Source organism: Macrobrachium rosenbergii, chromosome 34 (genome assembly GCF_040412425.1).
Source record: "Macrobrachium rosenbergii isolate ZJJX-2024 chromosome 34, ASM4041242v1, whole genome shotgun sequence".
Taxonomy (NCBI): Eukaryota; Metazoa; Arthropoda; class Malacostraca; order Decapoda; family Palaemonidae; genus Macrobrachium; species Macrobrachium rosenbergii.
Genome location: NC_089774.1, coordinates 2,242,447 through 2,259,049, shown reverse-complemented (window position 1 = coordinate 2,259,049; position 16,603 = coordinate 2,242,447). Strand labels below are relative to the sequence as shown.

The following is a 16,603-nucleotide window of genomic DNA, read 5'->3' as shown; positions in this document are numbered from 1 at the left end:
TAAGGTTAAAGTTAGCCATAACCGTGCTTCTGGCAACGGTATAGGATAGGCCATCAACGGACCGTGGTTAAAGTTTCATGGACCACGGCTCCTACAGCATTATACCGAGACCACCGAAGGATAGATCTATTTTCGGTGGCCTTGAATATACCCTGTTGCGGCTGTACAGAAAACTCATTTGCGCCGAAGAAACTTCGGCGCATTTTTACTTGTTTTTATTGAATGTAAAAGTACATTTGCTCCTATACTATTAAATTTGTTGCTACTGTTATTGATGGTAGTGGTGTAATAGTAATGTTCACTACTGCCAGATTACTACTGTTATCAGTTGCAGTGGCTACGATGAATGTATACAATTACTTACTACCGTTATTTATGGCCGTAATTGTATCATCAACAGCAGCAATAGCAAGTGGTGCTTTAAGTTAAATCCTACTCTTATTTCTAGCAGTGATAAGTAGGTGCTATCTCTTCTATCATTTATGGTAGTCATTGCCCTCTCAGGCATAATATATTATTAATAAATGCTTCAGAAAAACTACCGTCATTAGGTGCAGTGACGAGCAGAATTGCAATTCCATTATTATACGTCCAGGCTGGAAATTCTGAAAGCGACGGAAACTCAAAAATAACGGCCTGGAGTGAGGTAATCATGTAAGTGCATTACCGCACGCACCGGTGTCCACAGAGAGAGAGAGAGAGAGAGAGAGAGAGAGAGAGAGAGAGAGAGAGAGAGAGAGAGAGAGAGAGAGAGAGAGAGTGTGTGTATCTGTTGAATAATTCCACCCCGGTGGGGTGAGGATTACCATGCCGAAGTCTGTTTTTAAATCGTAAGTTTTTATGTTGTTTTTTTACTTATATCTCTCTCTCTCTCTCTCTCTCTCTCTCTCTCTCTCTCTCTCTCTCTCTCTTTTCAGCTGTGATCCACAGTAGTCTAATAACAATCATGGCCATAATTTTTTGCCAAGGAAAATCTGAGGCACAATGGATTTCCAAAGATACGTGAGAAAGCCTTCTCCGGTCAGGCGCCCCCATAACTTCAATCTATGATGTAACAGCATTTTTTCCTCTGAAAAAAAAAAAAAAAAAAAATAGAACTACAAAATTGTTGAACGGTGATTTTGTAACAAGTGAACTGAATTAGGGTAAAGGGAGTCTTTTCATAGAAGAGCTTTTCTTTTTTATTATTTTCGTGAACATTGTTGTAGTTATGCGACCTGTCTTTTGTGAAGGTTTTTTGTGGGCAATTTAGTTTTGTATCTAGGATTTTGTCATTTTTAAGGATTTGTTTATGTTTGTGGTGGCTTGACAGTTTGTAATATAGGTTTTCGCCATTGTGTGTATATATATATATATATATATATATATATATATATATATATATGTATGTATGTATATACTGTATATATAAATGATAAAGGAATATATTTATGCAAATACTCCATGAACATAAAAAATGACAAGAAAATTGCAAAATTTAGATATGAAACTAAATGTATGTACAAAAAAAAAGTCCTCACAATGAATATATAAAACATTATATAAATATATATATAAATTATATGTGTGTATATGATATATGTAAATGTATTATATATAAATATACTCACAAATATATATATATATATATATATATATATATATATATATATATATATATATATATATATATATATATATATATATATAAGTAATAACACGGAAGGCAGCCAGCGTAGCAGTTCAAATATACGGGCAAAATTTTCGAGACATTAAGTCTCATCTTCAGGACTGTAGAATATACAAAATTTACGAAATAAAAAAATCCCCTCCCCATTAAAAGTCACACTTGCAAAAGTAAAAATCCTAAAATATGTTACTCGGTTTTTAGTTCCAGCAGAGTCGGGTACTGGTCGAAGAGTTCCTTTCACTTTTTATCTTATTTCACTTTTAATTTAGGATGATTAATGTTTTTTCTTATTAATTTAACTTTGTAAGTGTTACTTTTACCTAGTTTGTTTTTTCATTTGTAAGTTTGTAGGTTTTACATCCCTGAAGATGAAACTTAATGTCTCGCAAATTTTGTGAAATATATATATTTGCATTTAGGTGAAATGTATATATATATATATATATATATATATATATATATATATATATATATATATATATATGTATATATACACTGTATATATATATATATATATATATATATATATATATATATATATATATATATATATATATATATATATATATATATATATCACCTAAATTCAAATATATATATTTCACTAAATATATAAACACATATATTTAGATTTATATAATGATAAGTAGATTTAGAGATGGATATGGTAGTAGTAGTAGTAGTAGTAGTAGTAGTAGTAGTAGTAGTAGTAGTAGTAGTAGTAGTAGTAGTAAGCTTCAACGACTTATAGTATTCAACCCAAAAATTTTCTTAAAAAATAATCAACTTAGTTTTTAATTAATAATTATATAAAAGAAAACTATAGTCAGACATATCAATTCTTATATAATACGCAATAATAAATAAAATTGCAAAAATATTTAAAACTTATCATTTCTTTAACACATGCAGAAGAAATATTATAAGAAGAAATATCATGAGATAGTTTGCCAAAGACGTAAGTATACCTGCGCCAGTAAAGTTAATTAAAGGGTGTCTCATGATACCTCGTAACAGTGAATACAGTACTGGCATTAAATAGATACCTAACTGCAATAGCCTTTTACAACAAAAGAAAGCAGTGTTTTAAAGGACGTCATTATTATATTTAAGTGGAGGGAGTACGTACTTGAAATGCGTATAAGCAGTTAAATGTAATTTTTAGAAAAATATAACTCCAAGACCATTAAAGCAAATTCAGCAGTATATGCAATCATTTACCAGTAATAATAGTAATGGTGATAATAAACTCTGATTAAAAAAGTACATTAAAAGTTATATTGCAGTAGTAAACCGATTACATGCAAAACCACCAGTCTTAAAACTCACTAAGCTACATTGGACATGTAACAAGTCTAAAAATACAGATTGGTGGTACTGTGTGTGAATCACTGTTTTGTTACACAAACAGTTTTACTCATCTAGACACCCTTATCAAGTTGTGAATGAACCGATAGTTCCATACCATTATGATTTATGACAGTATCTGTTACAAATGTTAATGTTTTCATCTTGAAGTCACAAGTTGCGTTTATAAACCTTGGGCGTGCAAGCATGTTCATTTTATCAAAGCAGTGTTCACAAGTGTGCAATTTAGCTTCGTCACTGACATAGCAATTAGATTCAAGAATTTTAGAATACTGGAAAGGAAGACAGAATTCTCATCACCTATCCATTGTTCAGCGGTATACATTTGTAAGCAGTGCTGTGGAACAAATGGATAATCTCATATATTATACCAGGTAAAATGCAATTCTTACAACAAACGGTTATAAACTCGGTAAAGTTTACGTCATGTACAGTCTGTGTCTAGTGTTTTCCAAGTTATTCCGAATCATAAATCACAGATATCGAAACGTCACAAACTGAATGGGGTGTTTTTTCAAAAAGCAAAATTCCAGAAATACTTCTTCTTTTTCTCCTGACCAGAATTAAATGAGATGCATTTTGCTTTATCTGTGTTGGAACAAACCTTAAAATCAGTTGCTAATCGGCACACTTCATTGATTAACATCTGCAGACTGAAAGAAGCTGGAGATAACAGAACAGTGTCACCAGTATACACTTACAACCATTTTACAGATTTTATTTGAAAGCGAATTAAATCCGTATAATCATGCAAAAAGAAGGCTCTTCCCTGTCTTCGGTCATTTGCAAAGTGATTTCTACATTGCGGCTCCCAGTCGCCTCGTCTTCACATCTTAAGGTACACGCTATTAAAAGCTCTTCTGAGATCAGTGAAGCAAGAATATACAGATGAGCCAGAACGAACTGTTTTAACAGTTTCTGTCATCACAAGACAAGCTGTGGACTTAAAATAATCAGACCTGAATCTGTGTTGATGAGCAATACAAGTAAAGTACGGTAGTTCTCTGGACTGGTCAAATCTCCATGCGAATCTTTCCCTAGAGATTTTATTGTCCTTTTCTCTAACCCAGAGACAACTATGGATGACATTTGTGCGAATAACCTTCCTGCCACATGAGTAAAGAGGTCTTGTGGACACGGTATATGATTTGTATGCCTATTTGTAACCTGTACCCGGGTTCACTACAGAGATTCTTCGACATCACCCAGCCAAATGATTCTACAGCAAAATAATGACTAAATGTTATTGCAGTCACTGTCTCCGTCAATTTGAGAGAGCTAGGAATCACTACACCTTTCAGCTTCATCACCTCATTCCAAAAGGTTTTGTAATTCTGCATTTTCTTAACAAAACCCAAGTGCATCCCTAAAAACATGAAAACAGAGATTGCTTAAATATGTAGACCTCTTTCCAAAACTGTTGTTTAAAATGGCCAGTGTTGAAATCGCCAAAGAAAGTCATTTGTTAAGATGAAGTCCACAAATTTTTAATTCTAACCTTGCTACTGGACTGCCTTAGGAACCGAGGAAAATAAATTTTATGAAAGATAGCTTGATTTTGACAATATTAGAACTCGACAATACCTAGTAATTGATTCTTGAGTAGTGGGGATATGTAACACCAGCTTCATAAAACCAGGATATAGATGGTACCCATACATTAATAAAATCAGTCCATCGATCCTTGTTAGAATCCTCAGTGAAACTCTTTAACAAAGTTAAATCCTTTTACGTAACATAATTACTTGTAAAAATAGAATGTTCGTTTTACTTAAAAGATCTTAACATTTTCTGAATTGTTAGTCATTGAATTAAAATTATACATTAAATACTTTTGACTTACGATTATTTATATGAGATAATAAGATTTATAACAAGAAGACACCCTCAGGGAAAATTCCAGGTGACAATAGATTGATAGATAGAGGGGATATGTTAAACAGACAGATATGTGTAGTTATATATAAATAAAAGTCACGCTTCGAGGCAGACTGACAGGCAGACGACCTCGCAGAGAGAGAGAGAGAGAGAGAGAGAGAGAGAGAGAGAGAGAGAGAGAGAGAGAGAGAGAGAGAGAGAGAGACTACCTGCATAATGAGTCAGTCTCTGACTCGTCAATAATTTGCTTCTGTTGCCACGATTCGATGACAGGTCCGTGTCCCTGTATTAGTCATTTGTTCACCTGTTCACTTGTTTAATTGTTTGGACTGCTTTTCATAATTTCAGTTTGTTTACTTTCTTGTTTTCTGTAAAAGACAACTATTGAGAGGGCTATTTGTCTGTTCGTCCGCTCTTTTTCTGCCCGCCCTCAGATCTTAAAAACCACTGAGGCTAGAGGGCTGCAAAGTGGTATGTTGATCATCCACCCTCCAATCATCAAACATGCCAAATTGCAGCCCTTTAGCCTCAGTAGTTTTGATTTTATTTAAGGTTAAAGTTAGCCATGGTCGTGCGTCTGGCAACGCTATGGGTGCCAGCAACACAGGCTGTGACTGAAATTTTGATGGGCCATGGGCCTCGGCTGATGAGAGTTTCATGGGCCGTGGCAGAGAGTTTTATACAGCATTATACGCTGTACAGAAAACTCGATTGCGCCGAAGAAACTAAGGCGCATATTTTTTTTGTTTTGATTTGACATCGCTTATGTTGCGACAACAGAAGGATTTTTTAAAAGTTGTTCTGTACTTTTTGTTTATCAGGGTTAAAAAAAAGTCGTGTTATTTGTTTATTTACTCGTCACTTGTTTATTTGTTTCGAATGTGTTATTCACGTCAAAGGGGGGAATAGTAGAGCTTAATAACGTGAAAGAACATGAGAGTTCGCGCGCTCATAGCGTGTCCGCGCGCGCTTTAGTGCGAGCCTGTTTGTTTTTGTAGTCATAGATGTAGGTCAGGGTAAGGCTATCACACGGTATTTGGCTTTAATGCTTGGGCGTCTGACCTGAATTTATTGTAATGTAGTTTTTTGAGCTGAAGGGCTATGAATTTATTGGGGCAGTTTTTGGTTGAAACAGAGTCTATTATTACGAAGATTTTACTTTTTTTTTTTTTTTTTTTTAGAATTTATTGTGACGTCGCATTTCATTGGTGTTTTGGAGGATTTTAAATTCATAGGAGCATAGTTTGTTATGTTTTGATTGAATGCAAGTTTACTATTACAAAAATTTGACGTTATTGTTTTTATTTATTGCAACAGCGATATTTATGTTTGGCATAATTTTTTTCTTGCTTGTTTTTTAATTTTTTTTTATCGGTGGAATTTGCATTTCATATTACGTAGGTTTTATGGTTTGGTGGTTTCCGAATTTTAAGATCAGTCGGCTGGACGTCATTGACCTATGCGGTTGCGACGTCAGGAATCGTCAGTTGAACAAGAAATTTTTTTTTTTTTTTGTAGATTTTTGTGTGATTTGTGAAATGTCCTAGATTTCGATGACCTTGTCAGTTGCGACGTCAATATTGGCCCGTCGACCACTCTGACATTTATATTAAATCACTTCAACGTGAACATGACCTTTTATTTTGCACCGCCAGAACGATAGTGACCGATCAGTCATTACGTCACCGGACAGCATGCATTTCCTAATAGAGCGAACGCTGTCTAATGATTTTGGCTCCTCAGTAATGGCCATATAAGGTCACCAGGTCACATCAACACACACCACACACACACTCATGCACGCACACACACCCAGGGTCGCCGTGGCAACCAACGAGCTACCCCGACCCCAGTCCATTGGTGGGTATGGCAGCGTCGTCGTTGTGTTTTGTGCTTGTGTATATTTGGCACATGCAGGGAAGGGCGTTGATTTCACCCTTGATCTTTGGGGACGGGGAAATTAAAGGTATCGTGTGCGTTCTGTATGAGTGGTCTTCTTCGTGTGCTCGGCTGGTTTTGAGGGGGAGGCGGTTGGTGAGTGATGTGCTTTGAGGGGGGAAGGGGTGGTGTTTCCTGGTATGGAGAAGGAAGGAGACGGAATTTTTTGGCATGAAGAGAGACGAGGAGGGAATTTTTCTTGTGTGAACAGGTAAGAAGAAGAAGAAGGAATTTTATGGTATGAAGAAGGGACGAAGAGGGGAATTTTGTGGCATGAAGAAGGGACGAAGAAGGAATTTTATGGCATGAAGAAGGGACGAAGAAGGAATTTTATGGCATGAAGAAGGGACGAAGAAGGAATTTTATGGCATGAAGATGGGACGAAGAAGGAATTTTATGGCATGAAGAAGGGACGAAGAAGGAATTTTATGGCATGAAGAAGGGACAAAGAAGGAATTTTATGGCATGGAGGGACAAAGAAGGAATTTTATGGCATGAAGAAGGGACGAAGATGGAATGGTATAGTATGGAGAGGAAGAGGAAGGAATTTCATGGCATGGTATATGAAGAGGAGGGCATTTCCTGGTATGAACAGGAAGAAGAAGGAATTTTATGGCATGAAGAGGGAAAAAGAGGGAAACTTATGACATGAAGAGAGAAGAAGAGGGCGTTTTATTGTATGAAGAAGGAAGAAGAGGGTATTTCCAGGTATGAAGATGGGAGAAGAGGGAATTTTATAGCATGAAGAGGGAAAAAGAAGAAGTTTTATGGCATGAAGAAGGAAGAAGAAGGTAGTCCCTAATAAGGAGAAGGTAGGAGAGGGTATTTTATTTTCTGAAAAAGGAAGAAGAGGGAATTTTATTGTATGAAGAGGGTGGAAGAGGGACTTTTACGGCATGAAGAGTGGGTATGAGGTAAGTTAATTGTAGAAGAGGGATGAAGAGAGTATTGCCTAGTATGAAGAGGGTAGAAGGAATTTTATGGCATGTAGTAGAGAGAATTTTGTTGGATGAAGAGGGTAGAAAAGTTAATTTTATGGGATGCAGAGGGATTAACGAGGGGGTTTCATTATAAGAAGAGGGAATTTCATGGCTTGAAGAGGGAGATTTATTGTATGGAGAGGGTAAAAGAGGGAATTTTATGGCATGAGGAGGAAGTCTTATTGTATGAAGAGGGGAGAAGAGGGTAATTCCTGGTATGAAGAGGGAAGAAGAGGGAATTTCATGACATGAAAAGGGTAGAAGAATGAATTTTATGGCTTGAAGAGGGAGAACGAAGGAATTTTATTGAATGGAGAAGGTAGAAGATGGGATTCCATGGCATGAAGAGGGAGGAAGAGGGAACTTTATGACATGAAGAGGGAACTTAATGACATGAAAGGGGAGGAAGAGGGAACTTTATGACATAAAAGGGGAGGAAGAGGGAACTTTATGACATGAAGAGGGGAGAAGAGGGAACTTTATGACATGAAGAGGGGAGAAGAGGGAACTTTATGACATGAAGAGGGGAGAAGAGGGAACTTTATGACATGAAGAGGGGAGAAGAGGGAATTTCATCATTTTATGGCATGGGGAACTCTTCGAAAGTAGAGGAGGGAAGGAGGAGTCAAACAGGCTGTTAAGAGGAGATTGGAAGGGAGAAAAGCCTGTTGACATAATATGAGGAAGGATGAGGTGTTCTTAAGATGTTTAGTTAGTGCGGAGTTGGGTTAGGTAGTGTTGGGTTTAGGTATTAAGGAGGGAATGGGAAGGGCTTGTTATTCTAACTTCAAAGGATGGAGGGTATCCTAACTGAATGGGAAGAGGTCAGTTAGATAATTGTTTTCTAGTGTAAGAAGGACATGTAGAGAGGTATTAAGGTATGAGGAAGAATGAGGGTATCTTAGGATAAGGAGAAAATGCAAGTTGGAGATGTTAAAAATTCATTGTATGGCCGTCGTATTTCCATAGATTTGAGGATGTGACACGTAGATTTCATGATTGGTGACGTGTGATCTCTCTTCATTCTGATCACCATTATTATTGTCCGCAGTAATAATTCCATGGTCTCTTCAGAAGTGTCAGGAAACTTCCACTCTCCATCTTGCCTCCTGTCCATCCCATGCTGTGAGGAGTGGTAGGAAGACGTCAGGAGCCTCCCACTCTCTCCATCACACACACAAACACACATTCTCCATCTATTCCTTTCTCTCCCAGAAGTGGAAAGGCAGACAGCCAGTCTGTTTAGAGCCCCTTCTTGAATAAATTCAATTTCCTGGTCGTGACAGGTAGCTTCTCTCTGCGTTTTGTCTTCCCTCGTAAGTCTTTCAGACCAGCTGACGGTAGTTTCGTTTTTTTTTGGGGGGGGGGCGCCCATCGTGGCGCCTCTCCCATCACGTCTTCCTCCTCCGTCTGGAGACTCGCGTCCTTCGTACCCCGTCAGGAGGAATGAGATGCTCAGGGGAGAATGGAAGAAACGTATCAAGAGCCGACGTGAAATTTGTGGACAATGCTGCCTTTTTCTGATGAATTTCTTCCCCCCACCCACTCTCTCTCTCTCCTAATATTTATGGACACTGGTGTTATTGATGTAGTTTTCCCTTTCACCTAATTCTCTGTCCGTCTGTCTGTGTGTCTCTCAAATGAAGCATGTGAAGTTTGGTCATAGATACCGAAAGTTATTGACAGGACAGTGTTTGTTTTGCCCGATAAAGTTTTCGCCATTCTTCTCCTGTCTGTTTGTCCTCCTACAGGAACACCTAAAGTGCGAGAAATGATTAACACGACATTTCTGGTGCCGTGAGTGTTGCCAGAACGTCTTCATTGACTTAAAGTTGGCCGCATCCACGGTAGAGAAAACGCCCTTAAAGACTTGCTTGAGTCACCTCCTCAAAGTGATACCGTGCCGGGCTCCCAATGGTAGGGTTCGTAGTTCACGCCTGGTCTACCTATCGCCAGTCACCTCACTTCTAAAGACTTGCTGAGAACCGACAGGAATATACTGTATATATTATACATACACGCTCACACACACATATATATATATATACATGTATGTATGCTTGTATGTATGTATATTGTTTAATACAAGATATGAACATGTCTTTTTAGGTTAAGGTCGTCAGCAGCATTACTCCCTTCTGATCTGTTGGTGTGATACCCACAGCAGTCGATCAGCATGCATCGATTCCATGACAGAAGTCCACAGAGCCACCGTGGATTTCTCAGGAAACGTGCTCAGTGCACTTTCACTCAGTCAGGAATCAAACCCCGGACATTTCCTAACTAAGAAATCTTAATTTTGTAGTGAAAGGCAACAAGCTGTGTACTTATTGTAACTGATTTATTTGTTTTACTCTTAAGACCACGACTTTTATTATGCAAAAACTGTTGGTCGTATATTTATGGAAATTTTAACTAAAAGTGGGCTTCGTGATTAGATTTTGCCAGAGGACCTAGACATCTTTTATTCTTTGGTTTGTTTACACGATCTTGTAAAATATTAACTATTGATTGTTGCAAAACTTTGACCAGAAGTGGGCCTCATGGATAACAACAAATGGTTAAATTTTTGGAAGAGATCTGAACTGGACCTGGTGGATCTTTGAATATGTTGTTTGTTTGACCACAGATTTACACGAAATGTTCTGTATAGGTTTTATGAGAATTGCCATTAAGGCCGGATACGTGATTAAGACCAAGCGGTTCAATTTTGGGTGAGATTCGGTCCTGAATCCTGAATTTTGTCTTTGAAGATTTCTTCGCCATTAGGGAGAAGGGAACTTTTTGACGTGTGGATTGCTCAGCCTTGGAGGAGGTTTGGTCTACGAACCTATTAATTCTTCCAGATAATTTCAGTATAGAAGATCTCGTGGAACTTGCTCAAACCTTTTACCAGACTGCTAAATGTTGTTGTAAGTTTCATTGTCTAATATCTTACGATTCAGGGACGTTAACATTCCGTCAACAACCTGTCAAGAAAAGTAAGATTATGCCCAAACAGCATGTATATATATATATATATATATATATATAAATATATATATATATATATATATATATATATATATATATATATATATATATATTATATATATATATATATATATATATATATATATATATATATATATATATATATATATATATATATATAATGTATGTATGTATGTATATGTGTGTGTGTTCGTTTCATGTATAATGTGTGTATATATACATATGTACACACACACACACACACACACACACACACATATATATATATATATATATATATATATATATATATATATATATATATATATATATATATATATATATATATATATATATATATATATATAGGCATATTCCATGAAGGAAATTGAAACAGAGGAGTGGTGCTAGGCCTTTCGACTTACTGTCCTTTACTTAGCTAAGCAAAGGACAGTAAGTCGAAAGGCCTACCACCACTCCGCTGTTTCGCTTTCCCTCCTGGCATTTGCCTTTATTTATATATTCATTACGTTCCGTATTTTTGTCATTCAGTTATACACATACATACATACCCATAAATATAGGCCTGTATATGTATATATATATATGTAAATATAATAACCTTTTCTTTGACTCTTATTTTGCCTGAAGTAAAATTGGGGTCTGAGCTAGTGGATTTAATTTAGTAGGAAAAATCGTTTTGTGGTTTTCAGGCTTCATTAAGACTAAGAGGTCTGATCTAATTGATTTAATTTAATAGAAAAAATTGTTTTCATGCTTCATTATGCCCCATTGCCTCTTACACCAGACTGCTATGAAAGGGAGAAAGATGTTGATAGTTTTTCCTCGGAGGATTTGGATGATTGAATTCCGTCTGATTTATTTAAGAAAGAAATGCTTTTGTGTCGCTCTCTAAAGCTGTCTTTTCTGGTTCTCCCCCTCCCCACCAACTCCCCTCTCAATCCCACATTCGATCTCGGACTGAGCGAGGGTAACCTACATTTCTTTGTTGACCTAATGAGTGAATTATGTGCCTGGAAGCTGGGTGAATCATGTTATCGCGGCTTGGGATGGAGAGAGAGATAGGCAGCTGACCAGTTATTATATACAGATATATATGTATGTATATATATATATATATATATATATATATATATATATATATATATATATATATATATATATAACAATAAACTGATTCCTATGACAACGTGTGTTATCGAAAGAAACAAGAGAGTGGTTACTGTCACATACATAATTGCACTCCTGAATCGGAGTGATTCCCCTTAGCAGAAACCTGCCAAAATCATTGGCCTCTTCACACACATCCTCTAAGAATTTAAGTGTGGCTGAGCGGTACAGCTGTCGGGTCACTTTTGGTAGATCTGTGGTCCATTCCTCGCTTTCGGTCATCTAGTCCACTCAGTTGTAAATGGGTATCAACGTCTTTTGGGGTCAAGGAAAAAGGGTGTCGGGGGTAGCAGTCTCATCGGTAAAGATTTTCTGAGAAACTGTAAGTTATATTGCCTTTTAAATGCTACGTTACGGATTTATATATATATATATATATATATATATATATATATATATATATATATATATATATATATATATATATATATATATATATATATATATATAGTAACTTTATCACATACACAATTGTTCTTTGCATTAGTACAATTACTAACAGGACCTCATTCAAACTGGATGGTATCCAGTGGAGATATTTATTAAAAAAAGTTACAAGCTTTATAGGACAAACAGGTATCCGTATATTTGAGAATGAGGAGTTTGACCTAGAAAGCTTGTAGCTTTTTTGAATAAATATCTACATTAGATACCATCCAATTTGAATGAGGTCCTGTTTAGTAATATATATATATATATATATATATATATATATATATATATATATATATATATATATATATATATATATATATATATATATATATATATATATATATATATATATATATATATATATATATATATATATATATATATATATATATATATATATATATATATATATATATATATATATATCTGTTTTCTGTCTTGGAGTAATAATATAATAAGGCTTTTCTGTTTTTTGTCTTGGAGTAACAAGCGAATGCCGCTTTACCCACGTGATAATTTTGTCTGCAGGTTTAGGTATTTTTCCCTCGCATAAATATAGGTCAAAGGTCGCACACAGGGATCTCGGAAGGTCAGAGTTCACCTGGCTTTCACACCTGGTCGCGATTTGGTCTCGCTTCGAGTAAGGTCGCTAAATAATGTTTCCTGTTGCTTTTACGGCAGGAAAACCACTTGGTCTCTCAATAATGCTCCTCACTTTTGCCCCACAGGACCAGACGTGTGGGTATGGCGACTTTTCCCGACCTTTCCCTCGCGCGGCCAGATTCTATTCAGTTTTCATCAATGTGAAGATTTTTTTACGATACGGCTACGGCGACCTTTTTCGACCTTTTTGCCCGTAGGGTCAGAGGTCGTTTCCAGATAACATCTCGTCTAACCTTTTGGCGAAGGTTGGAGTTGAACGGGAGGCGGTTCTCTAAACAGCAGTTTCGCTGGTGGAGAGGCTTTTTATAGATCTGATTTTCCTTTTAGTCATTCGTAAACCGAAGTAGATTGCTGGTATGTTGGTGGTATTTAAAAAACCTTTTTTTTGAAGGGTGCGTTCTTTTCATATAGTTTATTGGAAGTATTAGTCTGTAGGTTGTGTTGTGGTCTTTATTTCAGCATTGTTTTTTAAATGTACTTGTTTTTTTCTTTTGCAAAGGTTTTGTTTGAGGACTGACATTGCATATTCTCTTTTTGTTAGCCTAGTTAGCTTGGTTTGTTGGAGGTCTATGACTGCATGTGATAATGTGCTCCAGGTTCTTTTTTTAATAATAAATTCATTGATGTTTTTGTCCTGTCAAAAGTGACGGCCATATTTAAAAGTTCTTTTCTGCAGTGTGTTTTTAATAAATATCTCAACTGCATAATGTTGCTCAATACTCTTGGAGTATGTGTTACCCACAGGGAAAAGTCAACGTAGAGACACACTGAATTTGATATGACAGGATATTATTGGTCTGTTATTGTTCTTGGCTGTTGGAGATCTGACATTGCATCGCCAGATCTGAAGTGACTAAAGGTCATGTCGCTGAATCATTCAGAATTATTGGTGTGACCTTTCTGGGAACTGAGGTATTCCAGTTGAGTGACAATTCCCATATGTTGCTGTAATTCCTGTTGAACATCTCTCAGGCTGCATGGGACTAGTTTCCCTTCCGGATTCACCTCTCTGCTGTCTGTCGCAGTGGTAGAGCTTCGGGCTCACACTTGCAAGGTCCCATTTACTGTGGGGTCGTCCCAGCTGTAGATGGGTACTAGAGCCAGCTGTGTTCAAGTAAAGGGTATTGGGCTAGCAACCTCATCCCTGAGGAGTGGGTAAGAGCCATAAGGTTCTATTTTTCAGCAATCATCCCCTAAAAGTGTTTATATTATTGAATCAAGATGCAGCTTAATTTAGTCAGATGACATATCATATGATGTTAGATGGAAATAATATTATAATGCTGTCACTTGACTGCATAATGCACATCATCTTCTTTTAACGTGCTTTTTTCCCATTTTTTGTATGGGGTAAGCACGATGCCTTCTTTTGAAGGACTTTGATTTGGCTTTGGGGTAGACCGTAGTCTCGATCGGATGCCCTGCCCGACATAGCTTAGACCCCGGTAGCGCATGTACTTGTATCGTACCAATCCCCAGATATTGCCAAGAGGGGTCTCCTCAAATGCAGACAAAATACAATGTCATATCTGCCCGTCCTTTATGTATGATCATAAGGAGCTCATTCTGTGCTGCGCAAATAATTACGCATTGCATAACAGGCAATAACAACAACGTTGTCTTCTGTTAATCAGTCTAGTCACCTATAGTCTTCTGTGCGCAAAACTTGTTCGAATCATACCGCGGAAGGAAGTGATTTACTTCATTTATTTCTCATCTGGATTTAGGGCTTGTAGTTTAAAGCGTATCAGAAAAGTTTTGGGAAATCGAGAAGCTAAGAGATTACTTTGATTTATATATATATATATATATATATATATATATATATATATATATATATATATATATATATATATATATATATATATATTATATATATATATGTATATATGTATATAGAGCATATATACATTTATAATTAAATTATATATATATTCTATATAAATATATATAGCACATATATATATATGTATATACATATCTCTCTCTCTCTCTCTCTCTCAATATATATATATATATATATATATATATATATATATATATACATATACAGTATATATATATATATATTGAATATAATACATATATGTATATATATATATATATATATATATATATATATATATATATATATATATATATATAGAGAAAAGAGATATAGATATTAGAGAGAGAGAGAGAGAGAGAGAGAGAGAGAGAGAGAGAGAGAGAGAGAGAGAGAGAGAGAGAGAGAGAATATCTGCTGACTCGTGTTAGTAAGTAAATTCATTCATCATCTCTCGAATAGGTAGAGGAATAATCTGTATATTGCATGCCAAAGTTCAGTCAGGAATCCTGCATTGATTGCAAACTTGCAAGTAGATTTCCAGTCCTTTAATTTTCCTCAGGATGATGCATAGATACATTATTATGCTGTATACATGAGATATTTTAGTGCGAAATGTGTCCGTTCATCTGGACGTTGACAGGGAAAGTGTGTGGATAAGTATATGTATACATACGTATACATGCATATAAAGAAAGTGGTTCGTCAACTTGGACGTGATTTAAGACATGAACAAAGACGCATACATAGCTTTTCTTTATGTGTGTATATTATATATGTTATATATACACACACACACATATACACACACACATATATATATATATATATATATATATATATATATATATATATATATATAATAACCTACTTATGCAATTATGAACGTCGTGACGTAAGTTAATACGTACAGGTTGATTAACCAACGGCACACCTTCACTCAATATCACAGTGCTCACCTGCGCACTCTTTGAAGAGATCTTGGTTTGTGGCGCTGCTGGTCTGAATGCCCCCAGAGCACTCAAGTACTTCTTTAGTAGTATTTTCAGGCCCCGTCGCTCGCTTCGTGATGCTATGAATTCTTGATTAGACCAGGCGCTGATGCTGCTGCCCTCTCTCTCTCTCTCTCTCTCTCTCTCTCTCTCTCTCTCTCTCTCTCTCTCTCTCTCTACACTGCGTTATTTGTTTGGAAACGAGGTACTTCTTCGTTTCACTCGCCTACAATTTTCATTATTCCCGTGTCATATACTTTATTTTTTCTAAAAGATATGTAATATGGACAATCTACTTTGACTTTTACCCTTTGCCGTCGTAGTTCATTCAGCACCGACTCGCACAGACTCACATTTTGACACTTTTATATAAGTATGATGATGGGACCTTGGTCCGAGCTTCTTAGAGACGGTACTTTACGTCCGTAGGGTTGGGACTTAAATTGGTATTGAACGTTGAATACGCGTGTACTTGAGTGGATCGTTCATCCATCTTATCTCTGCCTCATGAAAGTAATTCGTGGTTTTTTGTTTTTACACATCCTATGATAGTCTTCCTTGAATAAGCCCGTGCTTTTGTTCTTTAAAAACATTTAGCACGTAGAAGATTATTGTTATTTATTAGACGGCATGATCTATACTGAATTTGTTTTAGTATTCATTGAATTTATAAAAAGCATTTCAGTTTTGG

General features: G+C 36.1%; 1 protein-coding gene across 1 annotated transcript in view; it reads left to right on the top strand.

Moving 5' to 3' along the window:
* The window catches only part of Syn2 (Syntrophin-like 2), a 484,285-nt gene that overhangs the window by 74,326 nt on the left and 393,356 nt on the right, over positions 1-16,603 (top strand).